Source organism: Papio anubis, chromosome 10 (assembly GCF_008728515.1).
Source record: "Papio anubis isolate 15944 chromosome 10, Panubis1.0, whole genome shotgun sequence".
Lineage (NCBI taxonomy): Eukaryota > Metazoa > Chordata > Mammalia > Primates > Cercopithecidae > Papio > Papio anubis.
Genome location: NC_044985.1, coordinates 1951121 through 1972396, shown reverse-complemented (window position 1 = coordinate 1972396; position 21276 = coordinate 1951121).

Here is a 21276-nt window from a genome sequence, read left to right as displayed (position 1 = left end):
CAAGGTGGAGCTCGAGGGAGCCCAGGCACAGGCTGTGTGCCTCACCTGGCATGGCTTCTCCAGCCTGGGGCTCTTGCTGCTTCATACCAGTCCTGCTGCTTTCCGTCACTTGGCCCCTCCTCCTTCCACGGGGAGGCCCTGGACAGACCTCACGGAGGCAACGCAGCAAGGACGTGGCTAACAGCTGTGCAGGGGCGCTGGCCCTGTAGCCTGCCAGGCGTCTCTCCACAGGCTCTTCCCCAAGAGCCTACACACACTTCCCCATAGGTGCTTCTTGCCCTCTGTTCCTTCCGTCCCACACCCTCCCTGCTCAGGGCTGGCAGGCTCCTCTGAATGCACACTCTTCTCGAGGCCCATCCAGGGGAGACCCTGACAAGCTCCTCCATCCCAGGGTGGCTGTGTGGGGAAGGGTCTGGCTCAGGAGAAGGCCCCTGGATGCCAGAAGAGGGGCCTGGATGGAGCCGGCAGGGGAGGTGGCACAGGGCAACAGTGAGGAGGCTGAATTGAGGCCAGGGGGCTGGGCCCAGAGAGTGCCAGGGATTCCTGGCCCTGCCCAGCTCTAGGCCCTCCCAGTGCCACAGAGACCACCTGGTGAAGGTCTGGGGAGAGGAGTGCCCAGAGGGTCCATGCCAGGCACTCTGGGCCTGCTCACACCATGTGTGCCCTTCCATGGTGCCCATGCCTGGCAGGATCTTGGCCTGGAGCGGCTCTAACTGTGGCTGGGCTCCTGATGAGGTGAGGTGGGCCCTGTGCTCCAGGCCCAGCTATCTACCCAACACTTTCTCAGGGCAGGGATGCCCACACCAGTCTGGACACAGAACAACCTGGGGCGAGACACGTACTGGAGAAGACGGTGCTCCTCACCCCGGCGCTCTGGGACCTCACTTCCCAGGAGCTGGAAGGGACCAGCCAGGCATCCCGGCGAGGATGTGCAGGGTGGTGGAGGACCCACCCCTGCATTGGGGAGGGCGGCCAGGCTCACAGGGAGGCCGTGGCATGCGGGCATGTGAGTGGGCAGGGACAGCCCAGCAAAGGCTGCGGGAAGCAGGGAGGTCAGTGCCCCGTGCAGAGGCTCCAGATCGAGGGCATTCAGTGTGCCACAGGCCAGGGCAAATGGCACAGGGGGAAGGGGCGGAGGGGAGAGGGCATGACTCACAAGGCCACGGGGTGGGCAGAGGAACAAGGGCAGCAGGAAGGGCAGGCGGGGGTGCTATCAGCTGACGGGCTCCTGCTGGAAAAGGCGGCTCGACTCACAGGAGGGCACCTGAGACATGGGGTATGGGGGAGGGCAGCGGGCAGGGCGAGCCCAGGCAGGCCTCCCACTTGGCCGCCTCTCCAACTCTGTTGCCACTCCTACTGCAAAAGGGCCCTGGAGACCACCCTGGGTCTGGGGTCCTTGGCGTGGCTGCGGCCCCCACCTGCCCGCAGCCTGTGTGGTTCCACCCACGGGCCCGGTGGAGCTGGTCCCTGCTCTGCCCCTCCACTCCGGGCCTCCCTCCCAAAGGCCAGGCCTTGCTCTGCACACAGGGGGACCCACACTAGCCAGGCACTCCAGTGCCCCACCCGCACACCCCGTCTCCCGTGGAAGCACACCGCTCCCAGGCACAGCCCGCTCTGAGCCACAGGCGTGTCACACAATATGATGCTTTTCTCCTCTTCTGGCCTGGCTCCCCATTAACCTGCCCGAGGGCCAGCCTGGGCCTGGGCAGAGCAAGGCCTGGGAATGGCTAAGGCTTTGAGGCCTGGAATGAAGCATGATGTCACTCGCTAAAGCCATGAGTAAAGCTAGTCTGAAGGGTGGTGGTGGCTGCCGCCAGCTGCTGGGCACTTTCCTTTCGAACACTGGGGTGGCTCCAGATTTCCCAGAAACCACCGTTCCTCGTACCCCAGGAGGGGAGGGGAGGGGACCTCCGAAGCTGGAGGGAGAGCAGCAGCAGACCATGGTCCTGAGGGGCGCTTTCCGGGGCCACAGCCTTGGGGGATGTTTGGCAAAAGCAGGGGGCTGGTGTGGACGGCGTTCAGGCCTGGGGGGCTGGAGCCAGAGGAGGAGCATGCTCCCAGACTCTCTGGGGCCCACGGGGACAGAGGGCAAAGAGAGGCCAGCAGGTGGCCTCAGGTCACCAGTGCCTTCACCGGAAGGCGAGTTCCATTTATACCAAGCACCTGTTTTGGGGGTCCTCTGGGGGTTAAGGAAGGCGGGATTAACCACCAGCTCAAGAGGCCAGTGCTATGTGAGCAGGGTCTGTGGCCACATGGGATCCAGTTAGTCCTGTGGTCAGCCTCTAGGTGCGGAATGGCCATGCTGAGCCAGGCAGAAGCTGACCCAGGCCTGCTGAACATCCCAGGGCAATGGTCTGGCCACAGGGTGGGGGTCCATGCTGAGACCACACTGCAGGGACACAGACAGGGGCACCATGATGGCACTATTCCTGGGCCCCGAAGCCAGTAGGCTTGGCTCTGGGCCTCCTTGAGGGCAGGGCCCTGCCTTCTCCTCTCTGCACCTGCCCTGCTGGCCCACACCCTCTGCTGGAAACCTGCCCCAAACTCCATGAAGCACTGTCCTTCACATCACAGCCTCTGGGCCCATGGAACCTGAGCCTGGACTTGACAGCCTCCTTCTGAGACCCCACGTGGCTCTTCTGTCATACACGCCCTGTGCCCAGCCCCGGCACTGTGCTCTGAATGGCCTGCACCAGGCCAGTAACAACTCACTGACTCTACTGCATCAGACGGGGCACAGGGCGGGATGGGCTGTGATCAAGGGCCCAGCGCCCCGCCCATGAAGTGCCACAGCCCCGGAGGGAGGGGAGGGCTCTCCCTAGCTAGTGCTCGGGTCCCTCTTTGTTCTCAGCCTGTCTACTGGCCGGGTGGGACCTGCCACCTTTAAAAACTTGTTCACCCTGGGGCAGCCTGTCAGAGTCAAGAGGCACTGGCTGTCCTTAAGATAACACCAGTTTCAATAGGTTGGTGGCCCAGGCAGGACAGAGACACGTCACACTCCCACCTGGGAGCTGCGGCCCCTCTGAGGACAAGTGCTCTGGGGCCTGGAGAGCTGGGAGAAGAGGGCGGGCTACTGGGCAGTAGAGAGGCTCCACCATGAAGAAGGGAGGCTTGTGGGTGTGCCTGTGTGTGGGTGTGTGGGTGTGTGTGTGTGTGGGTGTGTGGGTGTGTGTGTGTGGAGGGGGAGACAAAAGAGGTCTTCGGACCACCCCCCCATACTCAGGCTCTGGGATTCCCTGGCTGTGGCCCACAAGGTACAGGGGTGTCAGCCTGGGTGGGCAGGCCCTGGAGCCTCCTGCTTCCTGAAACTACTTCCTTCAGGCACATTTGTGCTGATTCTCCATGGACACAGCCCTGGCCTCCCCAGACAGGCTCCAAGAGGAACAAGGAAAATAAGAGGCAGTTGCCAGGATACCCAAGGCTCAGTGGGCCCCATGACCTACTCCAACCCACCTCCCCTTCTTGGCTTTCCTATGTGGCAAGGCAGAAATGCAGGATTCTGAAGGCAGACGGGTCTGGATGTGCCCAGTGAGGAACCAGCAGCCAAGTGACCATGTGCAGATTCAGTGCCCTCTGGGCCCTGGGTCCCTCTGTCCTCAAGGGCTACTGTGGACACCGTGAAATGTTGCCAGCTGATGGCACAGGCAGCATCCTTGCTGCCTCCCCTGTCCTCATTTGGTCCTCTCCTCACTCCAGGGCAATGGGTACCATTCTTCTCTCCACTTCAGGGCAGGGGGTACCATTCCTCTCTGTTTACAGTTGAGGAATCAGGCACAGTGAGGCCTTGCTCAGGGTCACACAGCCAGGCAGCTGCCTGGGTGTCCACACCCTTGACTGCAAGGCATTGTGACTAGGCTCCCAGCACACACTGAGACCCGAGAGGCTCTCCTGGGACTAACACAAATCTTTCCCAAACTTTTCCAAAAAAAATGAAGTGAAAAGAATACTTCCTAACTCATTCTATAAGGTCAGCATTATCCTGATAGCAAAGTCAGACAAAGATAGGACAAGAAAACTACACACCAATATCCCTTATAAATTCTGATGAAAACATCCTCAGTAAAATACTTGCAAATTGAATTGAACAGCATATAAAAATGATTATGTATCATGACCAAGTGAGATTTATCCCCAGAATGCAAGGATGGTTCAACATATGAAAATCAATGTAGTATGCCACAATAACAGAATGAAGGAAAAAAGCCATATGATCATCTCACCTGATGCAGAAACATCATTTGACAAAATTCAATGCACCTGCATAATAAAAACTTTCAACAAACTAGAACCAGAAGGAAACTACCTCAATGTAATAAAGGCCATTTATATGGACTGAATGTGTGTGTTTCACCGAAACTCATGTTGAAGTCCTAATCTCCAACATGATGGCATTTGGAGGTGGGGACTCTGGGAGGTAATTAGGTCATGAGGGTGGAGTCGTAATGAATGGGACTGGTGGCCTCATAAGAAAAGACATGAGAGATGATTTTCTCTCTCTTGGCCATGGGAAATACAGAGGATACACAAGCCAGGAAACAAGCCCTCAACAGTTCCAAATCTGCTGGCTCCTTTATCTTGGACTTGGATCTCAAGAACTGTGAGAAATAAATGCTTGCTGCTTGAGCCACCCAGGCTATAGTGTTTGTTATAGAGGCTGAACTAAGACAGCCAGATATGAAAAACTCACAGTTAACATCACATTCAATGGTGAAACACTGAAAGCTTTCCTCTACATTGGGAACAAGGCAAAGAAGCCTACTTTTGCCACAGCTATTCATCAGAGTACTGGAAGTTCTAGCTTGAGCAATTGGGTAAGAAAAATAAGTAAAAGGTATTTAGATTGCAAAGAAAAAAGGAAAGTTACCTCTCTTCTCAGATGACATAATCTTATATGTAGATAACCCTAAAGAATCCACCCCCACACACAAAAACCTGTTAGAAGTAATAAACTAACTTAACAGTGTTGTTAAGAAAATAAAAATTAAAAGAAATCAGTTGTATTTCTATTCACTAGCAACAAACAATACAAGAAGGAAATTAACAAAACAATCATGTTTTTGATGGCATCAAAAACTATAAAATATTTAGGAGGAGACTTAACAAATGAAGTGAAATACTTGTATACTAAAAACTACAAAACACCGATGGAAGAAATTAAAGACAACACCAATAAATGGAAAATCATCCCATGTCCATGAACTGAAAGACCTGCTATCATTAAGATATAAATACTGCTCACGTAATCTATGGATTTAATGAAATCCCTATCACAACCCCAACAGTATTTGCTACATAAACAGAATAACTTAACCTAAAATTCATATGAAATTTCAAGGGATCTTGAATAGCCAAAGTACTTGACAAAAAAAGGGTGGCTCATGTCTGTAATCCCAGCACTTTGGGAGGCCGATGAGGGAGGACTACTTGAGCCCAGGAGTTCGAGGCCAGCCTTGCCACCAGTGCGATGCTGTTTCTACAAAAAATTACTCAGGCGTGGTGGAGTGCCTATAGTCCCAGCTGCTGTGGTGGCTGAAGTGGGAGGATCGCTTGAGCCCGTGAGGTCAAGGTCAAGGCTGCAGTGAGCCATGTTCACATCACTGTACTCCAGCCTGGATGACAAAGCGAGACCGCGTCTCAAACACAAACAAACAAAAAAAACCCCAAACCAAAACAAATACGAAACAAAGTTGGACTTCCATTTCCTGATTTCAAAACTTAACTACAAAGCTACACTAGTCAAATCAGTGTGGTACTGTTATAAAGATAGACATACAGACCAATGGAATACAATAAAGAGCCCTCAGAAATCAACCCTTGCATATACGGTCACATGGTGTCAAGAATACTCAATGGGGAAACACAGTCTTTTCAACAAATGGTGCTGGGGAAACTGGATTTCCACATGTAAAAGAATGAAATTGGACCCTTATCTAATAGTATACACAGAAGTTAACTCAAAATGGATTAATGACTAATGATAAGACCTAAAACTGTCAACTCTTAGAACATAGGAGAAAAGCTTTATGATACTGGATTTGGCAATGATTTCTTGCATATGACAGCAAAACACAGGCAACAAAAGAAAAATTAGATTAATTGGGCTTCATCAAAATTAAAAACGTTTAGGCTAGGCGCAGTGGCTCATGCCTGTAATTCCAGCACTTTGGGAAGCTAAGGTGGGCGGATCATCTGTGGTCAGGAGTTCGAGACCAGCCTGACCAACATGGAGAAACCCCGTCTCTACTAAAAATACAAAAATTAGCAGGGCATGGTGGCACATGCCTGTAACCCCAGCTACTCAGGAGGCTGAGGCAGGAGAATCGCTTGAACCTGGGAGGCGGAGGTTGCGGTGAGCCGAGATTGCGCCATTGTACTCCAGTCTGGGCAACAAGAGTGAAACTCTGTTTCAAAAACAAACAAAAACAAACAACAACAACAACAACAAAAAAACAAGTTAAAAACATTTGTGCATTAAAGGATTGTATCAACAAAGTGAAAGGCAACCCACAGAATGGAAGAAAATATTTGTAAATCATATATCTGATAAGAGATTAATATCCAGAATATATAAAGAACTCCCATAACTTAACAACCCAATTAAAAAATGTGCAACAGACATTTGAGTAGACATCTCCCCAAAGAAGACAGACCAACGGCCAATAAGCACACAAAAGATGAACATTGCTAGCCATTAGGGAAATGCAAATCAATACCACAATGAGATTCCACTTCACATCCATCAGACTGGCTATTATCAAAAAACAGGAAGAAATGTTAGCAAGGACGTAGAGAAACTGGGATCCTTCTGCAGTGTTGGTGGGAAGGTAAAATGGTACAGCTACTGTGGAAAGCAGTATGGTGGTTTCTCAAAAAAAAAAAAAGAGAGATACAGAATTACCATACGATCTAGAAATTCCTCTTTTAGATATATTCCCAAACAATCTAAAAGCAGGACTTAAACAGATATTTGTACACCCATGTTCCCAGTAGCATCATTCACAATAGCAAGAAGGGAGCTGCCCAAGTGTCCATCGACAGATGAAGGGATGATGAGCAAAATATGGTACATACAGACGATGGAATATTATTCAGCCCTAAAAAGGAAGGCGATTCTGACACAGGATAAAATATGGATGAACCTTAAAGACATTATGCTAAGCCAGTTGTGAAAAGACAGTATCATATAATTCCACTTAGATCTGCTATTTAGAGCAGCCAAATTCGTAGTCAGGAAGTAGGACGGAGGGCATGAGGGGCTGGAGAGAGGGGAATGGGAAGTTCGTGTTTAATGGGGTCAGAGCTCAGTTTGGGAAGATGAAAAAGTCATCACGGATGATGGTGATGACTGTACGGTGTGAATGTACTTCATACCACCGAACTGTACACTTAAGAATGGTTAGAACGGTAAATTTTATGTTATGTATACTTCACCACAATAAAAAACAAAAAAACCCTTTCCCACGACGAGTGTCCTCAACAGCCAAGTCCCTGCAGCTTCTCAGGAAGGAAAAGAGCACTTCCCTGGGCGCTGCCACCCCAGGTCCACCAGTGGGGTTGGCCCAGGCCTAACCCACCCCTTACCTCCTCTCCTTCCTGCACAAGTGCGTGGGGTACTCCTAGGCTCTCGGAATGAGAGGACCAGAGGCTAAGGATGCCAGAATCAGCCTCAGACGGGGCAGAAACACACCTGGATGTGGCCCAGGGCTCAGGTGGGACCTAGGACCCAGTTTCTGTCCTTTGGAGGGACAGAGCAGGCTCCACAAGTGCCTGCCTCCTGCCATGCAGCAGGGAGCTCACAGCTCCCTCCTTGCTCTGCACCATGCCTCCCGACGCACCCCAACAGCATGGGAGGTGGTGTCCTGCTCTCCCGTCCAGAGCAAACTGAGGCTGCAGCTGTGCCCTCGGCCGCGGGCCCACCAGCAGGAGCAAACCCTCCGCCCTGGCCGGCCCAATCTTAGCAAACTATAAGAGGTCAACACAACGTAGACTGCAAATTATGCTGCTGAGGCTCTGCTGGCCCCAGTCTCAGTGTGACATGTGGGGAGACTGAGTGGATGGCGGGCTGTGCCCTGTCCTCCAGACTCCTACCCTGGACACCCCAGGCCCAGCGAGGAAGAGCCACAGCAGCAGCAGAAGGCACGCTGAGGCCCAGCCCCATGCGGTGGACGAGGAAACTGAAGCAGAGAGCTCACATGCCGGTGAGGAGCACAGCGGGGCCTGGGCTGCCTGTCTCTGTCTTTGAAGGCCACGCGTGACCTGCACCAGGGCCCTGGCAGAGAGCTGGGGCGCAGAGGGTAATCACAGTGGTCCGGGCCTCCCTGGAGGGAACCCAGCTGGTGGAGAGACAGAGGCACATAGGGTAGGAAGCTGTGGCCGGGAGGCTCATAACCCTTCACTCATCCCGGCCCGGCTAACACAGCCCATCTGCCAGGCGGAGGTTAGGGGTGCAGGCGAGGGCAGCAGACCCCGGGCTCTGAGCAGACGGAGGAAACCCGGCTTGCAGCAGCACAAACACCCAGCAACGCAGGGTGGCTCTGGGTGGGCAGAGGGCTATACCCCACCTCCAAGTTGGGGTCTCGCCAGCCCCCTCCCATCAGCACTCAGGTTGTCTTGTGAAACCCAGGCTGGGGCAGCATGGGAGAGTCAGACCTCGGCCTGGGTAACGCTCTGCTTCTACTGCTGAATTCACCAAACCAAGGACCCCAGCGGCTTCGTCTGTAAAATGGGGGGCTTCTCCATAGTCCCAAGCAGACTTCAAACTCCTGAAACCAGAACTACAGGCCCAGCCCCAACCCACGGCATAAGCTGAAGGCAGAGCTGGCATGGACGAGGCTGTGCAGGAGGCCCACGCAGGGGGGCCTGCCCTCCTCCAGGACCCAGCTACCATCCCTACCTGGACCCTGGAAGGGATGGGACACTGCAGAAGACGGAGGGACCACCCACCCTCTCCCAAACCAGCGTTACCTTGGGCCGTGCTGGTGACCAGGTGGGGCTTCCAGGGTACGCCTGCCCCCAGCCCTGCACCTGGGCCACGCCAAGGGGGCTGTGTGTTCGCGGAGGTGTCTACTCGGGGTGCTGTGTACACGGGGGTTTCTCTGGGTTCTTGGTCCCTGAAGCTGAGCCGCTCCAGTCCCTCTCCCAGCAAGTAGGGAAGGACAGCTGGGACCCCCACAGGACTGTCTGTCTAGCACCTGTTGGTAATTAATTTCTTCGGCTGAGACTGAAAAAACTGAAAAACCTTGAGTGACGCAGGTGGAGGACGGGGATGCCCAGGACTGGGCCCAGCTCCTGCCCGGCATCATCATCTGGCCACACCCAGGGCCCCTGCCGTGCCAGCTGCCCCCATAGTCAATCCATGAGTCCCACAAAGTGGAGGTGCCTGGCGCAGACCCTCCTCCCAGTTGCTCAGGGTGTGTCTCGCCCTCCAGAGCAGCTAGTCCCACACCCGTCCTAGCCTTGGCCAGAGAGAGCTGCCACCGTGTGCTGCCTGTGGTGGGGGTGGGTGCAATGGCATGTGCCTGACAAGAAATGAGTGTCTCTGTCATTGTCATTAGCTGGGGAGGGCAAAAGAAAGGAACGGGAGCCCTGGATCACAATGTTTGACAAGTCTGGGCTTTTGGGTGCTTGGACACACGCAGTGACAGCCTCCTGAATGATCTATAGAAACCAGCCTTCCCTCCCTCTGTATGGGGCGGGGTCCCTGGGGGCTGCATGGTTCCTGCGCCCCTGTGTGGGGCAGACATCCCCAGGGGCTCCATGGCTCCTGTGCCCTGTGTGCCAGGCAGGGGTTCCTAGGGGCGTGTGGCTCCAGGCCACCCTTCCTGTGTCTGCAGTGACAGCAGATCTTCTTTGGAAAAGAATCTCCTCTAATATCCTTGGACCATTCCAAAGACTTCTGAGGGCTCGGGATGGAAGAGCAGCCCCGCTCAGAGTGGAAAATTGCTCAGCTCTTCAAGGGACCAGTGGGAAGGAATTTCAAACACGAGGAAACGTCCCCAAGTGCCAACCACTTGTAAGGAAAAGAGGAATTCTTGTTCCAGAATGTTTCTGAGTCACCACCGGCACCAAAGCATGAGCTGCTGCGGGGGGTGTGTGCACATGAGTGTGCGCGTGCGTGTGTGTGTGTGTGAGGGCATGCCTGCTTTGTCAGCTGCTGCTCAGCCCTGGGAGTCCTCCAGCCTCTCACCCTCAGGGGTACATGTGTGCTGGTCTGAAGCCTGCAGCCGATCCTGCCCGCTGGGCCCAGCCTCCACGGGGTCTCCTGCACTCATGGACACTGGGCAGCAAGCGTCCCTGGGCCCCACTGGCTCACGCAGGCATCAGGGCTGCCAGGCAGTCAGGGACACCGTGCTGGCTGGTGTCTCCCTGATGGGAACAGCTCAGAGGCTCCAGCTTGGCCTGAGGGGAGGGAAGGCAGAGGACTGGGCTCTCCACGGTGCCGCCAGCTCCTCTCCCTGGATAAAGTCATGCTCCAATCAGAAGATATTCTCACCAGAGTCCTGAAGCCAGTCCCATCCCTTAGGACATCCTGAGGCAGTGGGTGTCGCCGCTCAGTGTGACCAGAGTGGAGGCTGTGCCTGGGGACTTCTGACCAGGTGCTGTGCTCCGGGCTGGCGCTGCTGCTTCAGGGGGTCTGAGAGGCATAGCTAGGGGAGGACACCTGGTCTCAGGCCCCATGACTCACTGGCCACCTGCTAAACTGGGGACCCTGAGGTCAAAGAATGCCACCGGCAGCACACACGGGTCAGGCTGAGCTGGGGCTGTACAGCCAAGGCTGGGGGTGCGTGTGTGTCTGCATGTTTACTGATGTATGCTTGGTGTGTTCACTTGTGGGAGTGCGTGTGGGGGGCTCTCTCACTAAGCATCCAGCTGAGGACACTCCCATCTGATCCATTCCCTCCCAGCGCCGGCCCTGTGACCATCTGCAGCTCCTCTAGGTGTAGGGCTAGCGGTTCCCCAAGGGTGCACCCAGTCCTCTCTTGGGGCCCAGGAATGGCTCTGCACACAGGAGCGGCTCCTGGACACAGTGGCTCCCTCTGCAAACCCCCCGCTACTCCTGTGCCTGGTGGTTGGCTCCCCTCCCCTCACTCCTTCAAGCTGCACATGGGATCCTCCCCACCAAGCCCCTGCCACGCTTGGGCTTCAAGGCATTTCCTGATTCAGGCATTTCCTGATTCCGGGCCCTAGCAGCTAGCTCTCCCATTGCAACGGCTCTGTGGTCGGGCCTCTTCTGCACTGGCCCCCATCTCAGTCCACCCTCCCAAGGCCTCTTCTGGGAAGACAGCCGGCCAGTTCCCTGCTCTGCACAGGGCAAGGCCTGGCCTCTCACCAGCTCCAGCCTCTTCTCCCCTGACGGCCTTGCTCACAGCACCTTCTGCCTGCAACGCCCTCCTGTCCTCACCCCTCCCTGTGTGCTCCTCCAAAGTGCTGACCACAGGTTTCTCTAGTCCCCCACAGTGTAAACCCTGGGAGCCGGGCCCACACACGTCCGACCTGCTGCCCATTCCTGGGAGGAAATGCCAGGCTCTTCCGGGGCCTGGCCTGCCCCACCCTGATGCTCAAGGGCGAGGCACACACCCAGGACACCTCCACTCCCCATGTTCTCTGAAAGGGCGCCCCAAGATGCAGACCAAACATGCAGCCAAGGCGTGCTTTGCAGCATCCCAGAGAACAGTAAAGGCAGGGCCAGGAGGGTGTGTGAAGTGCCCAGGGACACGGGGCCACGTGGAGAAGTTGGGAGCGGGTTGACCTTGACCCTAACAGCACAACACTCACGGGGCCGCCTGAGGGCTGGGGACAGCTCTATGTAGTGCCTCTGTGCTTGCGAACAAGTTCTAGAATCAACATGCATTACTGTTACAGTAAGAACAAAACCGAAGTATCTAAAACGTAGTTTCCAGGTCCAGCACCCAATCACGCAAAACCCTGAGCTTCAAGTCCCACCTGCACATGCACCTGTCTGGCCCAGATGCTCCTGCGTACACGGTGGGGGGACACCGCTGGGCAGCCCCGTCAAGTGGGCACGTGCCACCAGCTGGCCCTGCCAACGTCCTTCTGCTTCATGATATCTAGCCTGCCTGCTAAAGGCGACATCTGGGAGGTGCCTAGATATAAATGGCTGAGGCTCCCTTGGGAGAATGCCACTGCAGCCCAGTGTGGGTGCTCAGTTCCTCACTCAAAGGCCACTGTGGTGGCTTTTAGGTGTCAACTTCACTGGGTTAAGAGACACCAAGACTGCTGGTAAAGCTTTGTTTCTGGGTGTGTCTGTGATTGGCATTTCAATTGGTGGATTGAGAAAGAAAGACCGCCTTCTCCAGCGTGAGCAGGATCTTCCCATCTACCACGCGCCTCGGCAGAACAGGAAGGTGGAGGAAGGGCGAATCTCCTCTCTCTTCTGGAGCTGGGACACCCATCTTCTGCCCTCGGACATGAGAACTCCACGTTCTCAGGCCTCTGGGCTCTGGGACCCAACACTGCAGCCCCCAGGTTCTCAGGCCTTTGGCCTTGGACTAAGCCTCCTTGCTGGCTTCCCTGGTTCTCCAGCTTGCAGATGGCAGATCTCGGGTCATCTTAGTCTCCCTAATTGCATAAGCCAATTCCCCTAACAAATCCTCTGTCACCTGCCTCTATATATCCTGTAAGTTCTGTCCCTCTGGAGAACCCGAATACAGCTCCCCTCCCTGACCCCTACCCCAGGGGATGCTGCCAGCCATGTTCATCCTCTGGAGGTGTGTCCGAGCCTTCAGAAACTGGGTCTTCCCCGTGTGGGTGTTCCCCAGGGACGGAGATGGTGCGTGGTACAGGCCTGGTGAGAGGAGGGCCTCTAGCCCCTCAGGACAAGGACCACTGCCTGGGTGCTAAGTTGTCTTTGGTTAAGGGGCAGGAGGACGAAACAAGTACCTGTCACAGACTGCAAGGCCCTGGCATCCCTTGGAGGCTGCCTTGCTAACGGACAGCTGCAAAGGACTCCAGAAAGGTCCCTGGGCTGGCTGGTTCAAACCCTGGCCCTGCCCATCTGGCTGGTGACCTCTGCCCGCGGGTCCCCTCGGGAGAGGAGCCCAGCACTGCAGCAATGCACACAGTCACTGCAGTCAGATGCTGCCCAAAACCCCTCTGCCACTGGGAAGATATGGAGGCACCCAGGTACCAGAGGACAGGGACAGGGACACGGTTCCATCAGAGAGCTCACGGCAGCGTTGCACAGCGGTGGCAGCCCTCACGGGGTCAGTGAGAGGACCCACCCTGGAGCACTCAGCATCTCACGACACTCAGGAGTGGCTGCCTTCCTCTCCTGCACCCGGGCTGGGCTGGGCTGCACTGGGGAGGACGGGTGACTGGGCAGCCACACACACTTGCAGGCCATCATCCCCTGGCTCTGTGGCAAACCATGGAACGTGGTCCCCAGGGTCTTCCTGGTGGCCCAGGGCAGCACCTGTGATCTGTGTGGAATGCACAGGGTCAATGTCACGCAGGAGGCGGCTCCCTGCGATGAGGGCCTCCTAAGCTCTCCATTCTGGGATTCTCCAGCCTTTGCTGGCCTGACTCATTGCCTGCCTGGGTCCCCATCTGACCCACTTGCTTAAGGATGGGGGTTTGCTCCTGTCCTGGAACAGCCATACCAGTCCCACTACCTGCCTTTTACCCACGGGGTGAAAGCTGACACCCCTCCACTTTATAAGAACAATGCTCTCTGCTGGGAAGGTTGCCAGCCCAGCTTCCAGGAAAGCAGAGGAACAAACCCCTCCTTGCCTGGCTTGGCTTCCCGACGGGCCTGCTTGGATGGTGAAAGCATGACTCGGGAGGCCTATACTTTCGCAGGGTTCAGGATGTGGGCCGACAAGCAGCCCTGTCTGGACTTGCGTGAGCAAAACCAACTGCTCAGACCTGCTCACCTTCCTGCCTGCCAGGAGGGAACAGAGGCAGGAGAGGAGGGGCCTGGAGCCCTGGGGGCTGCGGTGGGCGGGAAGGAAGGAGGCTGTGGCAAGGGTTGGAGTCTGGCCCATTGAGGCCCTTGTTCTCCAGGCAGAGCTGGAACCCGCTCTCACTCCGGGGCCCACCTTCTCCGCGGCTTAGTGCCTGGGCAGGGCCTCTCCTTACAGGTGACATCACAACCCTCTCAACTCCCCGGGAGACCATCTGCTCTGCCTGCCCTTGATCCTCTCAGGGGAGCTGACGCATCACACCTGGTGACAGCTGCTTCCAGCAGGTGGCCACTCATTCTGCTGGACCTTGAGGAGGGTGGACCGGCGGTCCCCTGGGACCTGCCCAGGGTCCCTGCACCATCCTGGGCTCCCTGGAGAGCCCACCACTCACAGAACAGCTGCGTTACCCTCCCAGAGGCAGGGACCGTGGTGGACATGAGCCCCATGCCTGGCTGACGCCTGGCCCCCACTCTGGGGAGTGACCTGCCTGCACCTTGTCACTGGGAGGAGTTTGGGGGAAATCCAGGAGGCACGGGCCTGTGTGTGAATCCCAGCTCTGCCACCGGTGGCCTTAGGTGATGAGTGAGTTAGGCTCTTTGAGTCTCAGTTTACTCATCTGCAAAACGGGGCCCCTGACAGTGAGGCCTGAATGAGACTGGCCTGGCCTGGAGTGGGTGGCAGTCGGTCACAGCCCCTCTCCACTCCCCGACTGCACCCTTGGGACAGGAATACCCTCCTTTGTGCCTCCGCTCCTCAGCAGTGCCACCACGCTGGCATCACCCCACAGCACAGCACCTTCCCTGGCCTTCCCTCCATCAGCTGCGGTCGGGCTGGAGGACGTGGCTGCACCGCTGCGAAGGTTTCCCTGCCAGGGAATGTGGACCAGGATTCCAGGGAGAGTGCAGCTGCACGCTCCGCAGCCCGGCGGCTCCCTGCTCCAGGATGACACCCCCACCCCACCCTGGCCACGATGACGCAAACACAAAACCTCAGTGCTTACAGATCCCGATCTCCCAAGGTCACCAATGCTCCAGAGAGGTAAATATTTACACAGGAGCCTCCAAAGCTCATAACTCAGAGGGGAGATGCTACCCCTGCTGTGTAGGGGCTGCAAACCTTTGTTCCTGCAGGCCCTCCAGCAGAAGGCGCTTTCTAATTCTCAGGTGGACGGTGAGGTGTAGGCCCTTCTGTCCGAGGCCAGTAGGGGCACGGCAGCAGGGGTGCCGCAAATATGGGGCTGCGGCCACGTGGGGCGGGGGCACATTCCAAGGCTGGGATGATGGGGGGGCTGCCACCCCCCCGCTCCTTTCCGAGGGGGTGCGAGAAGCTTCATCTACAGAGCAGTGTCCTGCAGGGGCAGCCCTGGGTGCTCCTGCAGCAGACAGTGCCCAAGGGGCCTGGGGACTGAGGGCAGGGCCAGGCACCAGGCTGGAGGCACAGACAGCAGTGTCGTCAGTGTCATGGGGGGAGGCTGAGGCACAGGGTGTGGACATCCAGCTCCTTGGCAGGGCTGGGGGGTGACACAGGCAGGCTTCACTCTGGGAAAGGCCCACCTAGATTTTCACTGGGAGTTGGGGTGACTTCAGAGCTGTGGGTTCCAGGCTCTGGTTTTAGCTGGTTTTAGTTGGGGTTCCTTCCAACTCAATCTCAAAGGGACCCCAAAACATGGGGCAAAATCGCTGTGAGGGGGCCCTGGCACAGGAAGAACTACCTGCTTGTCTGGTCTTCCTGGGCTCGGGGCCGTGCAGGTGCCACTGTGGGCACTACTGAGGATCTCCAGGGAAAGCCCTGGAGGGTGCGTGCTGCAGGGAGGATGCTGGTCAGCTGCCGTCTGTCCACCCGCTCACACTGAGTCCCCGGCTGAGCTCTCACCGCCAGCAGGGTCCCATGGGGTTCAGAGGTCAGCAGGCATACCTCTTCTTGGCATCTGCCTCAGCTGCAGGATGGGATGTGCCTGGGCCAGCCTGGCCCTACCTGGTGCAGGCACCGGGATGCCACAGGCCCGAGCCCACACACGGAGAAACAATGAACAGGAGGAGAGAAGCGGACAGCATGCTACCCACAGAACCCTTACAGACCGATACGCAAAGAACAAACAACGCTGCAGGGAAAACAGGCCAAAGACATGAACAGCCTGGTGGAGGAGACCTCAGTGGCCAATAAATACATGGTGAGACGCCGTCTCTCCGCCAAGGGGAGACACGCACTAAGAGCACAGAGGTCCCATTTCCCGGCTCCTGGCCTGGCAGAAATGAGCCAAGGGTGCCCGCCCAAACAATGGGGAACCACAGGCACAGCATGGTGGTGAGGAGAACCTCCCTCTGACACACTTCTAGGGACACGTAAGGACGGTGAGCAAGCACCGTGGCCGCACCTGGACTGTGACAGCCGAAGTGAAATGCTCCCCGCGGCTGCATTAGAACCGAGCACAGATCCGTCCGGACTACCTTGATGTTAAGTCCAGCAGTCAATGAATTAAACATGCATGTCAGGGACCAACAGGGATAGATCTCAAAACAAGGCTGAGTGAAGACAGCAAGTTGCAGAAGGTCAAGCAGAGTTTGATAAGGGTTCTGGAAAATTAGTAACATCAAAATGGCAGTGTGTATCGTTTAAGGAATACACACATCTACAGCGAAAGCATAAACACAAGGGCAGGAAACACGTGAAACGCAGGACAGCGGTGCTGAGCGAGGCTGCAGGGAGGCAGGGGAGGGTGGAGCACAGTGCGTGGGGTCTTCACCTGCGAGCCGCACCCAGCTCTGAGGCTGCAGTGGGAACGGAGGTGAAACTCCACAGGGCTCCCCAGTTACACCCCCGGAGATGCCATGTAGGGGGCGATGGCAGCTGGTGGGGTCCAGGGAAGGGAGGAACCACTGCATCTGAGGAACAAGGCCTGGGCCCCCAGCCAGGCGGGCCTCTGCGCAGGGCCAGCATCACGCGGCACCCACCCCTTCCTCCTCTTGACCCTGAGTTCCTCTTGGTTGGGTCTCCAGGTTCTCAGATGGCTGGGGGTGGGGTCGGGCTGCCACCCACAGGGTCTCACGACCTGGGCAGCAGGACAGACGTGCACAGTCTCTATACCCTGGCAGCTGGCCAGGGAGGGCCAGAGCTTTCAGGAGATCCTGGTAGAGACAGCCTTTTGTCAAGTGGGCACAGTCAGGAAGGCACTGGACGGTCCCAAGGCCATAGCCGAAGGTAATCAGGAGACCCCCACAGCCAAAGCACAACATGCTCCAGGTCATCACCTTGGAAGGCCAGTGATGACGCTTGGTGATGTCCCAGATCACAGGACCCAACCTGCACAGACCAGCTGCTCTGCGGGAAGCTCCCTCCGATTCCTGGAGAGAGAACAGGGCTGACTTCCTAGCTGGCTCCGGAGGTCTCCTCCCTGTCTCCGGGAGAGACGGGCCACATTACAGCCTCTTACAGTACAAAGGCCACAGTGAAACTGTGGGTGCAACTCCAAGTGCCTATGCACCGCACAGGGACTATCAGTGTGCCCATTTTACAGATGGGGAACCTGAGCTGCAGAAGCCTATGAGATGCAAAGCCAGGATTTGGCCCAGCTGGTCTGGCTGCAAGCCTGGGGCCTCTCTTTTGCTCTGCTGCCACCCCTGGTATGGTCCCAGGTTCCCCAGCCCCGAGGTGGGTCCCGGCCAGCCTTGCCTGCCCTCCTTGTTGCTGGGTTACCCATAGAACCTCTGTCCCTGTTTGCTGTGGAGGGTGATGGCGTGGAGCTTACAGAGTGGACTCTCATCTCCCACCACTCCATGAGGCAGGACAAGAAAACAAGGCTGAGTATTCCCAACTTCTCTAGGCGGGAAAGGGGCCAGAGCTAGAATGCAAACTGGGCTGGCCCCAGAGATCGGACGTTCCAATGTCCACCTGACACAACTTCTGAGCAGCGGCCTGGGCTGACCAGTGGAGAGCCACTCCCAGGGGACAACTGGGATCCCGGACAAGGACCAGGCCTGCTCTCAGCAGGAGGCCCTGTCACAGGAGACAGGTCCCTGCCCTGCCGACATGACCAGCGGCGGCATCAACTCCACGGCCACCCACTCCTGTGGCCTTCAAGGCTTCACAGAACACCAACTCCAGGAGCTTCAGTCTCCAGCTCGTGATCTTCCAGACGGATTAGCTGGCGCCTGTTCCACGGCCCTCCCAGCCTTTTAACCTCCGCAATCCCAGGCAGCCGTGACCGGTCACGCAGGGTCTCTGCGGCCAGCAGGCCCCTCGGAGCCGCCTCACTGCCTTTGGCCCCCGCTGCCAGTCCCCATCGGCATCAGCGGATTAGCTGCTGACGGGCTCGCCTCCCCGATGAGGAACTGGCCTCTGCACCAGGCCGCGGAATGCCAGAGGGTTATGAGTGGCCATGGCTCCCGTAAGACACGGACACAGCCCGGGGCTGAGGGATCACGCGGTCACAGGGGTCACGGTTAATAAATCACTGGTTCCTCTACAGAACCAAATGGCAGACTGCCACCCCCTTTCAGAGATGGGAAGACTGAGGCTCAGACAGATCTCTACCTGGGCCCATGAGATCCACCGGGTCCAGCCACAAGGTAGGAGGGGCTGCCCAGGGCACTCCTCTCTTCCTTGGACTCTCACCAGAACTTTCCAGAAGAAGCCCACCCAACACACATCCCAGGGCCTGAGCAGAAAGCTGAGTCCCTACGGATTCCGTGCCCTCCACCACAGCCTCAGTGCCTGGTCTCCACAGAGAGGACCCAAGAGCTCCCGAGGTGGCCTTCAGGCAAGGAACGTGGGGCATGTCACCCCCACAGGCACCCTCCCCCAGGGAGCCAGGCCCCAGCCCCAGCCCCAGAGCACACATTGTGTGAGTCAAGGAATCAAGGACCAACAGTGGGGTGGGTGTGAGGCCCCAGAGCTCCTGCGCCCTGGAGGGAGTTCAGGGCAGGGGCACCACGGCAGCAGAAAGCCACAGGCTGGCAGGGACGGGTGCAAATCCTCAGCGCAGCTCCCAGCACCCACAGAGCTGGCTCAGGAGCAGCTGGTGGCGTGGAGGGGGGAGAGCTGTCCTGGATGGTTTTCGCTCCATGGTCAAGGAAGACAGCCCCAGCTTCACACCACGGCTGGGGTAGGACGTGTGTGGTCTCTGGGGACTGGACAGCCTCCCTCCACCCATCTGCTGAGCCTAAATGCCCTCTAACAGCCTCTACCCTGGGCTGGGTGGTCTGGGATCTGCTGAACGCTCCTGTGTGGGCATGTCCTGTTTTTCCAAAACGACAGCCCTTGCAAGCTGGGGACTTGGGACAATGCCCTATCAGGAAAGAGGCACTTTCAGGAAAGGAACAGAGAGATTAGGCCACAAGTCCCACAGTCAGAAAGCAGCCGGCCTGCATGCAGGGGCCTGTCTCCACTCACGCCGTCCCATCTCCATTGCCCCCTCTTGCTGTGACTGGCCGGGTCTCGGATGCTGTGTCTGAAACCCAACTGTGCTTTCCAAGCGCCGCTTCCATTCCACACCCCTGCTCATCCTGCAAAACCGTGTGCGTGGGAGGCTTCACCACCCGCTCAGGGCACTGCAGCCCATGCCTCTCGCTGCCACCAGCTCACTGTCATTTGGGTGGAGCAATCTTATCCCCTAGGTCTAGACCTATTTTTTCAGCATAACATACCCCACCCAAACCCCAGACAGACAACAAATCTTCATAGAAAGAGCCAAGTGAGTCTCTGAAAAGGCAACAGAACAATGGTCTTAAGAGATGAAAACCCATTATGCCGGGCGCGGTGGCTCACGCCTGTAATCCCAGTACTTTGGGAGGCCGAGGCGGGCGGATCACAAGGTCAGGAGATCGAGACCACAGTGAAACCCCGTCTCTACTAAAAATACAAAAAATTAGCCGGGCGCGGTGGCGGGCGCCTGTAGTCCCAGCTACTCAGGAGGCTGAGGCAGGAGAATGGCGTGAACCCAGGAGGCGGAGCTTGCAGTGAGCCGAGATCGCGCCACTGCACTCCAACCTGGGCGACAGCGTGAGACTCCGTCTCAAAAAACAAAAAACAAAACAAAACAAAACCCAAAAAACTCATAAGTGAATTCAGCAAAGTTGAAGGATACAAAATCAACACATAAAAATCAGTTTTGTTACTTTACACTAAAAGTGAACAATCCAAAAAATAAATTATGAAAACAATTTCACTTAAAATAACATCAAACTCCTGACCTTCTGATCTGCCTGCCTGGCCAATATGATGAAACCCGGTCTCTACTAAAAATACAAAAATTAGTCAGGTGTGGTGGGGGGCGCCTGTAGACCCAGCTATTCGGGAGGCTGAGGCAGGAGAATCACTTGAACCCAGGAGGCGGAGGTTGTAGTGAGCCAAGATTGTGCCACTGGACTCCATCCTGGGTGACAGAGCGAGACTCTGTCTCAAATAAATAAATAAATAAATAAAATAGCATAAAAATAATAAAATATTTAAATATACACTTAACCAAGGAGGCAAGAGACTTGCACATTGAAAATTATAAAAGGTTGCTGAAAGAAATTAAAGAAAATACAAATAACATCCTGTACTCATGGACTGAAATATTTAATTTTGTTAAGGTGACAATACTACCCAAAGTGATATACAAATTCAGCGCAATCCCCATCAAAACCCCAATGACTGTTTTATATAAATTAAAAAATTATCCTAAAATTCATATGGAATCTCAAGAGACCCTGAATAGCCAAAATGATCTTTAAAAGAAGAACTAAAACTGCAGAATTGGAGTTTTCATACTTTCTGATTTCAAAACTTGCTACAAGCCATTGTAATCAAAAGAGTGTGGTACTGGCATAAAGACAGACAGGCAGACCAATGAAATGGAATAGAGAGGCCAGGAATAAACTCTTACATATATGGTTAAATGATTTTCAACAAGAGTATCAAGATCATTCAATAGGGGAAAGGACAGTCTTTTCAACAAATGCTATTGGGAAAACTGGATATTCACAGGGCAAAAGAATAAAGCTGGGCTGGGCACAGTGGCTCACGCCTGTAATTCCAGCACTTTGGGAGGCACTTTAGGAGGCCAAGGTGTGCGGATTACAAGGTTAGGAGATCGAGACCATCCTGGCCAACATGGTGAAACCCCGTCTCTACTAAAAATACAAAAATTAGCTGGGTGTGGTGGCGTGCTTGTACTCCCAGCTACTCAGGAGGCTGAGGCAGGAGAATCACTTGAACCCAGGAGGCAGAGGTTGCAGTGAGCCGAGATGGCACCACTGCACTCTAGCCTGGCGACAGAGCCAGACTAGGTCTCAAAAAAAAAAAAAAGAATGAAGCTGGATCCTTATCTTACACTATACAGAAACATTAACTCGAAATAAATGAAAGACCTAAA